At 41.5% G+C, this 9371-nt stretch overlaps 1 long non-coding RNA gene across 1 annotated transcript; it reads left to right on the forward strand.

Annotated features, from left to right (window-relative positions):
• The first annotated feature begins 1706 nt into the window (after positions 1 to 1706).
• Positions 1707 to 9065, forward strand: LOC144601677 (uncharacterized). Its single transcript, XR_013548341.1, has 3 exons — positions 1707 to 1766; positions 6891 to 7035; positions 9031 to 9065. It is a non-coding gene; the product is annotated as an uncharacterized LOC144601677 (long non-coding RNA).
• The last annotated feature ends 306 nt before the right edge of the window (positions 9066 to 9371 follow it).

A 9371-nucleotide genomic window follows, 5' to 3' on the forward strand; every position in this document is an offset into this window, starting at 1 on the left:
TTGTTACAGTTTCTCTACCTTTTTGGCAGTTTTATTCTATTTTCCCCCTCCATCAGTTTTTAACTATCCTTTCCTGCTATTACTACAGTGCTTTCAATCTAATCACTATTTAGTTGAGTTTGGATATCGTTTCCCGTTGAATTTCTATTTCCCACAATTGTATGCTCTCCAGAATAATAAAACTTTAAATAGCTGGCACTTTTTTTATCCATCATTATTATTTTAATTATACAGTGTAGCACAAGATCATGTCAGTTTGTCCACCATGTCTTGTTTCACAACCTGTTTTGTGCAAGCTTCTCTTTGTATCTTTGTCATCATCTTATTTGATGTCCCAGCTTTAGACTTAAGTTCATCACTTTCACTGCTCAATGCAAAGTTCCATCATGCTATGATCTTATTTTCCCAGAGGATATCCTTTTGACTCATTAAGAAGTGACAACTGAAAAAAAAGTTTACAATTAATTCCAGAATCCAGGAAGTTGCCAGCAAAAGTCAGTAAGAAAAAATAAACCTGAACTGCAAAATGCCATCAAAATGCAGTTAGCAAAAGATAGTCAAAGAATCGTGGAATTCTGCAGCACCGAAAGAGACCCAAGATTGTAGGTGCTGGAATCTGAAGCTCCAAACAATAGTCATGTCGCTGGACTCAGCAAATCGAGGAAAGGAGTTGTCGACATTTCAGGTTAATCAGTCTCAGAAAATTACTCTCAGAATCCAGGAAGTAGATGCAAAGGTGGGCTAACATAGAACTTGTATGAATGGGTGATCTATGGTGAGCGTGGACTCGTTGCTCTGAAGGGCCTGTTTACACGGTGTATCAATCAATTAATTAAAGACATTAACTCCAAAACAATTAGAAAACAAGTCCATGGTGGTGCAGGAGGTGGTCCATAGATCATATTCACAGGAATAGAATTAGGCCATTCGGCCCATCGAGTCTGCTCCACCATTTGATCATGGCTGATCTATTTTTCACTCTCAACCCCATTCTCCTGCCTTTTCCCCATAACCCCTGACTCCCTCACTAATCAAGAACCTATCAAGCCCCGCTTTAAAAATACGCAATGACTTGCCCTCCCCTGCCATCTGTGGCAATGAATTCCACAGGTTTCTCACCCTCTGACTAAAGAAATTCCTCCTTGTCTCCATTCTATAATTGTTGGTTAAATTCACAGCACATCCCATAGACATTGTGAACATTTGGTATTTTTATAATTGTGCCATCATTTTGAAAAGAACAATTACTCCGACTACCTTGCTTTTCCTGCACACTCTCCATGTTGCAGATTTAACAATAATTATTGACAGGAGTCTTCACTTTGCTGCACCATTAACTCTAAGCCCTGACTCATCCACTAAGTATTCACTGTTGAACTGCTCAGTGAAAATGTGCTGCTTGGCAGAACAGTGACAGCTGTTCCCCTTGTCTCCCTCTCCTGCTCGACCCACAGCTGTACTTTTAACTGGTGCCTTGAACATAGAACTAAGGGCTATTTTTAACTAATGCTTATCTTTGGATCCTTCCTATTTTAGAAAAGAATTCATTTAGTGAATGTCTGGGTCCTGACAGCTGGGCATTTGCCACAGAGAGAGAAAAAAATATTTTGAGCGCCTTTAGCACTGAGATATCTGGGTAGTTTCATCCTTTGGGTTGTTCTTCAATTAAGTCCGAGCTGCAGGGCCATGCTGTGGATGAGGGTGAAGAAAATACAATAGGAATTCTATGACCTTCTTTATTTTAATCCTGGCACTTTTAATCTAAGGTAAGTGAGTTTAAATGTTAAGATGCGGTTTGATGGATCAGGGACTAGTTTTTTTTCGCTGGATTAAGGTTTAGTTTATACAGTTGTCATGAAGATGTTATTTATCTGTCATCGTACTTGAATGAAATTGGCAGCACCATTGAAGCACACAAATTGGCTGTTAATTGTGAAAATTCATTAGTTCCTCTCAGTAATTTCCTGCATCTCTGTGATGTTCACTGTTTGCAATTTTAAGAAATCACTAAACTGTCAAAGGCTTCATCTTTTTGCAAGCTATTCTTTCTGTCCTGATAGTATGTTTTGCAGCTTGAGATTTAAGTGAGTGTTCTCAGCCTTTGTACGATACGATACGATAAAACTTTATTCATCCCCGGAGGGAAATTGGTCTGCCAACAGTCACAACACACAAGGTACACGAAAACTTGAAATTAAAAGTGCAAGAAAAAAAAAGGACAAGCGACTGTTGGTTGGCTGCTGTGTGCACAGCACTTAAACTGGAACAAACAGCAAACAAACAAACTAACACAGGCTTGTACCCTGGGCAGAGGATTCTAAAACTAGAGTGCACCCCATCCCCACCTCCCCCACGCCGGGTCCCCGTTGTCTTCCCCGCACCACCCCCCCCCCCCCACATTCCACCGCCGAGGGTCCCGTTGCCCGTCGAGTCTCCCACTGCTGCCGCCAAGGCTCTCATCACCACTGCCGCTGAGGCTCCTTCGACCCAGCAGGCCTCGCCGCCCGGCTTCTCCGCAGTCCCCTGGGAGGCCTGTGGGGCGAGTTGGGACAACCAGGGAGCGTTCCGGTCTTCAGTCGTCGCTCCTGTCGTCTATTAATGCTTAGCAAGCTCTCAGACCCTATTTTAACAAAAATATATACATGCTTTATAATTCCCTCAAATAAATGTTCTAAAATGTTAAACTTTTTTATTTGAAATGTTTACTATTTAACCTTTTCACTAACTTTCACTAAGTGTTTTCACTATGGAATAACAAATCTGTTTTTTAATAAATAATGCAGATAATATCAAATACATTTAATTTCACATTAGATGAGTTTAGTTTAGATTAGTTTATTGTCACTTGTACTGAGTTTATTGTCACTGTACAGTGAAAAGCTTTTGTTGCGGAAAGACTATACATGGTTGCAATCACCTGTTGTATTTGCTTTATATATGGCTTGTCAAATAACGATGTAGGTTAATGGATTAAATAACTTCTAAAGGATGAAATTCTGTTTTGTAACACAAAGATCTTTCAATTCTCGCTGCGTGTAAATTTGGTCAGATTGAAGATCAAAACATATCAAATGGTGCGTGCTGTTTGCCACACAGAAATGGTTCAATTCTTTTCCATGTGTATCAGTGATCTTAGTCAATGGCAGTGTGTAGAAACCAGAAATAATATGTCTAGTTAGATTTTTTTTTAAAAGATACCTGCATTTTAATCCAATTAAACATGAGTCAAGTTCCTTCTGATTAGTTATTGAAAGGATTCCATGCTGCATGACTCCGGCAAGTGCTAATTGGGTGAATATTCAGTGCAATCTGGTGTTAACATATATTCCTACAACATTGTCCCTTCTGTCTAACAGATTAAGAGCATATGACATAGAAGCAGAATTAGGCCATTCGGCCCATTGAGTCTGCTCCACCATTCAATCATAGTTTATCTATTTTCTCCTCTCAACCCTACTCTCCTGCCTTCTCTCCGTAACCTTTGATGCCCCGATTAATTAAGAACCTATTAATTTTTGCTTTAAAGATAGCGAATAACTCGGCCTCCACAGTCAACTGTGGCAATGAATTCCACAGATTCACCACCATCTGGCTAAAGAAATTCCTCCCTTAACTAAATAAATTACTTCAGTATGTGGTTAGGGCACATTTATAGTGTAGTGTGCAGTTCTGAACACAAGAGGAAGGATGTGGAGGCTTTGGTACAAGGGCAGAAGTAGTTCACTGCCATATTGTCTGTATTAGATTATATTAACGATAAAAAGAGGTTGGACAAACTTGGATTGTTTTCTCTGGAGCTTCGGATGGAGGAGTGACCTGATAGATGTATATAACATTACAGGAGGTATAGATAAGGTAGATAGTCGGAGTCTTTTCTTTGGAGTGGAAATGTCAAATACTAGAGCAGCACAATTGTGCAACAGTAGAATCGCTGCCTTACAGCGCCAGAGACCCAGCTTTGATCCTGACTAAGGGTACAGCCCGTACAGAGTTTGTACTTTCTCACTGTGACCATGCGGGTTTTGTCCATGTGCTCTACACTTTCCTCCTACATTCCAAAGATGTGCGCGTTTGTAGGTTAATTGGCTTCTGTAAATTGTCCCTGGTGTGTAAGATAGAACTAGTGTATAGGTGATCGCTGGGCAGTGCAGACTAAGTGGGCCGAAGGGCCTGTCTCCACGCGGTATCTTTAAACAAAACTAAACAAAAGGGCACAAAATGCTGGAGTAACTCAGCGGGGCAGGCAGCATCTCTGGAGAGAAGGAATGGGTGACGTTTCGAGTCGAGAAGCTGAGACTGTGTCTAAAGAAGGAGCTCGACCTGAAATGCCAGTTTAACTATCTTCATTTTAAACCAGCATCTGCAGGTTCTTCCTAAACAAATTGTCATAGGTTTAAGTTGTGATAAGGAAAGTTACAAGGACATTTACAAGATAACATTTTTATACGGTGAGTGTAGGTTCCTGGTACGGGTTGCCAGGGTAAGCGATGAAAGCAGATATGTTAGCAGCGATTAGCAACAGGCAGGGTTTAGAATGATACTGACCATGTCTAGGCAGATGGGATTTGTTTTTTGCATACAGATATCATGGTCCAAAGGGCCTAGATTTTTCTATTTTTTCTACTTACCATACAACAAACTGCAAATTAACAGAAGAAAGATAAAACTATTAAATAAGATATAGAACAGGAGTATATTGTGTAAAGTAATTCCAAAATATAACATGCTTACTAAAGGGTGGCACAACTGGTAGAATTGCTGCCTCGCTGTGCCAGAGACCTGGGTTTGATCCTGACCTCAGTGCTGTCTGCATGGAGTTTGCATGTTCTTCCTGTGAAGGCACGGGTTTCCTCTGGGTGTTCCGGTTTCCTCTCACATCCCAAACCCGTGCGGGTGTGTAGGTTAATTGGCCTCTGTAAAATTGCCTCTAGTATGTAGGGAGTGGATGAGAATGTGGGAAAACTTGGAATAAGTGTGAACGCGTGATCAAGGACGGGCATGGACTCAATGGGCCGAAGGACCTGTTTTCATGCTGTATCTCTAAACTAAACTAAACTTCTTTCTGTTGCAGCAAGACTACCCTTTCGCTTAGAACTATAAAGTCCTGAGGGCTAAGAACATACTGTGAAAACTTCAAGGCCAAGACTGAATAGCCTTGTATTTAATCTCACCATGCATAAATAATCATGTGATTAACTATTACTGTGGGTCAATCTTTTAATGTGCTTAATGTCTTTGTGAAAGAACCTCTTTGACCAGGGTTTTAATCAGGCCTGCTGATGGCTTCTTTGGCTCATTGTCAATGCTGTGTTTCTGTGTAGAACCTGAAATATTTTGCCCCTGCAAATGTATTATGTAAGTTGTTGTTGACTATTTATTCTCCCATTCGAATTTTCATATAATTGCTTGACCCCGCTTCCAATATCCTATAAGTGATACTTCAAGAATAAAATCCTTCCACATATTTCTTGGAAAATGAGGAGACTATTAACTGGCCAGGGCCTGAGAAAACTCTTTACATCAATACAATCACACCCAAAAATTACTTCACTGGACAGGCCATTCAATACAACTACTCTTTGCTGGTTTTTTTAAATTTCACACACACGTTCCCACCATTTTATCTGTTTTATCCCAGCTGTCCACCTTGCCTTTCTATCCAATTTTCGTTCATGAAATCATCCAGTCTTCTGTTGATGGTGGCCTAGACCACTTTCTGTTGTGATGAATTTCTCCTTTTATGTACTCCGAGCTTAGACATTTCCTTTCATTTCCTGTCGAATCTAGTTGGAAATAATTGTCACCTGCCATGCTTTGTCCTGCCCTTCTCTCTTCCAGCTTTCTTTCTAAAAGGTGAAACGTGACCCATCCTTTTACTCCAGAGATGCCGCCTGACCTGCTGAGTTAGTCCACCACATTGTAACTACCTGTACTGTTTGTTCTACATCTATGTTTTCACTCTGACAATGGCTTGGCGATCGTTTCACTGAACACCTCCTCTCAGTCTGCCTGAACCTACCTGATCACCCGGTTGCTGGACACTTTATAACTCCCCCCCACCATTCCCGCACTGACCTTTCTGTCCTGGGCCTCCTCCATTGTCAGAGTGAGGCCCAGCGCAAATTGGAGGAACAACACCTCATATTTTGCTTGGGCAGCTTACACCCCAGCGGTATGAACATTGACTTCTCTAACTTCAAGTGACCCTTGCTTTCACTCTCTCTCTCTCCATCCCTCCCCTTCCCAGTTCTCCGACCAGTCTTACTGTCTCCGAATACACTTTATCTCTGTTTGCTTTGTTGTTACCTTCTCCCAGCTAACAATGATCTATTCTACATTTTCCTTGACCTCCTTTCCTTTTGTCCTGTTTTCGCACCTTCATACTTCCTTATCTATATAGCTCCCTCCTCCCTGACATCAGTCTGAAGAAGGGTCATGACCCATTTCTTCTCTCCAGGGATGCAGCCTGTCCTGCTGAGTTACTCCAGCTTTTTGTGTCTATCTTTTGTTTCGCCTGAGGCAGAAATAATGCACGGGGCAAGATATCACTGCGGGAAGGGGGAATATGTGGATTTAACTTCAGTGGGTCGACTGACCAGGGTTCCTGAGTTAAATTGGCTTGACTGTCTGGTGTATCTATTGACAGCATGTGAGCACTTCCTTAGATTATGTTTTCAATGACGTAATAAATCAGTCTTAATTGTCCAGCTAAGTGTCAAGGTGAGGAGCTGCGTTTTACATAGCTGCACACAGCTGCCTCTCACCTATCTACGGATCAGGCACTGCCCTCATTCATGTAAGCTGTCAGCCTGGAAAGGTTCTCTGCTGTTTAATCAGCTTTCACTGCAATCTAATTCCTCTCTGGTGTTTTGTTGTTGTTTTTAACGCAGATATTGAAAGTGGCACCTTCCAGTTCATTTCGATCCTCAATGCAGAGCAACAGTGAGCTGCACGAGATTGAGCTCCATGCCGTGGAGTCCATTAACGACTTGCATTGCACCAACTCCAACCAGGAGGCCGCTAAGTCTTACTCGGGTAACTACAGCGTTGACATTCTGTGGCTTCATGGATCTAATGCAATCCTACAAACAGGATTTATGTCCAGGATTAAGACCTATTATATTGTCACAAAATGAACAGGTAGTTCTAGAGAGAGAGAGAGAGAGTAGCAACATGTGCCTGATGATTTAAAAGTTCTTGCACCAGTTGGGAAAAAGCAGAGAAGAATTTTGACCATCTTTTGGTGAAAGCAATAAATGAAATCTCTTGAAATGGTGACCACATACACTGCGATGGAGCAGACAAACAAAGATCTTTGGAGATTGAAAAGCATATTTAAATAAAGGCTATGTGTTTTTACGTACATGACAATGAACACAAAAGGAAGGATGCTCGTGAATCTGTGCAAGATATTGGCAGATGGAGCCACAGGGAACAGGCACATCACATTCTTTACATGCAATTAATTTATGCCTTTTTAAAATAACGCAATTGTTTCTTGGGTCTAAATCCTAGAACTCTTTTCCCACGTGTATTGAGGATCCACCTTCACCAGATGAATTCCAACAGTTTAGAATGTTGACCAGACACCACCTCCACAAGAGCAATTACGAATGAGAAATAAATGCTGGTCTTTCCAGGGATGCCCAGATCTTTAAAATGAATAAACAAAAGAAAAAAAACGGGACTCAAAACATCATGTAGGTATGTAGGTTAATTGGCTGGGTAAAATGTAAGAATTGTCCCTAGTGTGTGTAGGATAGTGTTAATGTGCGGGGATCGCTGGGCGGCACGGACTCGGTGGGCCGAAGGGCCTGTTTCCGCGCTGTATCTCTAAATCTAAATCTAAAAATCTCTCTCTATTTCCCTCCACAGATGTTGTCTGAGCCTCCAGTAGCTTGTTTATTTGAAAGTATATGATATTTAGCTGAAGAAGGGTCTCGACCCGAAACATCACCCATTCCCTCTGTCCAGAGATGCTGCCTGTCCCGTTAAGTTACTCCAGCATTTTGTGTCTATCTTCGGTTTAAACCAGCATCTGCAGTTCCTTCCTACAAGATATTTAGCCAATCTGACTCCTTTCAGATCTGCTTCAGTTATCCTGGAATTAGTTTAGTCTACTTTTACTAATGCCAAACAGAATAGATTTTGAAACCCAGTTACTAATTGCCAGCATCTCTAAATACGTAACTGGAAAAGAGAAACTCTTTTATCCTCTTAACAGGGATGGTTTATGAATATAGATTTTGGCTGCAACCAACATCAATCGATTTGGGGAGTTTTTTATTGATATAGAAACCGGCTGTGACCTTAAACTTTCAGGGAGAAATAAAGAGCTGCAAAGAGTTATCAGTAAATTAAGTGAATCTGCAGAAAAATGATAGATGAAGAAAAATATAATGGTGCACTCTCTTGGGAAGGATGCGACAGCGGGTTTTGTTTTAAAGATTATTCACTGGCAAATGGGTTCGGAGGGATTTGGGTGGTGCTGTGAATAAATCACAGTAAAGTGGTTTGCAGCAAGGATTTAGGAAGGTAAGTGGCAGCCTAGCTTCCATTTACAAAAGGATTGCAAAGCAAGGGTTGGGAAGGCTTGTTGCTTTTGTACAGGGGTTTGTTGAGGTCACACTTAGAGAAGTGTGCAGTGCTTTGACCTCTGAGGGAAGGATAATTTGCTTTGGAAGCAGTGGTAGTCAAGGTTCAGTCTGAAGATGGATCTCGACCCAAAATATACTTATCTTTGTCCTCCAGAGATGCTGCCTGACCTGCTGAGTGATTCCAGCAGTTTATGTCCTTTCATGACTGTAGTTGCTTCCTCTGACACTTGGTGATCAACCACCTGGATACACATACAATGTTAAAGAACAGTAACATTGTGGATTTGGACCATATTATTCCCTTTATAAGAATTTTTTTTTTTTATAAATTGGCAAGCATCTCAACTGACAGGCAACCTGTCTACAGAAGGTTTTTGCAGCTTTCTGAAGATGATTGCAGCCCACAAACACTGTTGCAATGCTCACTTTGCAGATCGCATCCAGACGAGGCCTTCAGCCAACTTTACAGGTCGGGAAAGGTCTGCGAATGGACTGGTGACTGCTCCGTTACTGGAGCAAGGGCAGGCCCAGGGAACATTAACTCATGTGCTGGATCCATTTCACGTGTCTCAGGATCGGTGTGAATGCAGCTGCACCTGTTGCCAGCCAACCTGTCGAGATCATGTTTTCTATGCTGTAGTAATTCTGCTCATGCTGGTCAGCATCACTATAGGCCTGCTCATGGTTTACTACTCAGGTACGTTTGAACTCTCGAATCATTTAATTTCATAACTAGTTCATATGCTGTAGGAGCAGAATTAGGCCATTCAGTCC

This window comes from Rhinoraja longicauda, chromosome 17 (genome assembly GCF_053455715.1).
Source record: "Rhinoraja longicauda isolate Sanriku21f chromosome 17, sRhiLon1.1, whole genome shotgun sequence".
NCBI classification, from domain to species: domain Eukaryota; kingdom Metazoa; phylum Chordata; class Chondrichthyes; order Rajiformes; family Arhynchobatidae; genus Rhinoraja; species Rhinoraja longicauda.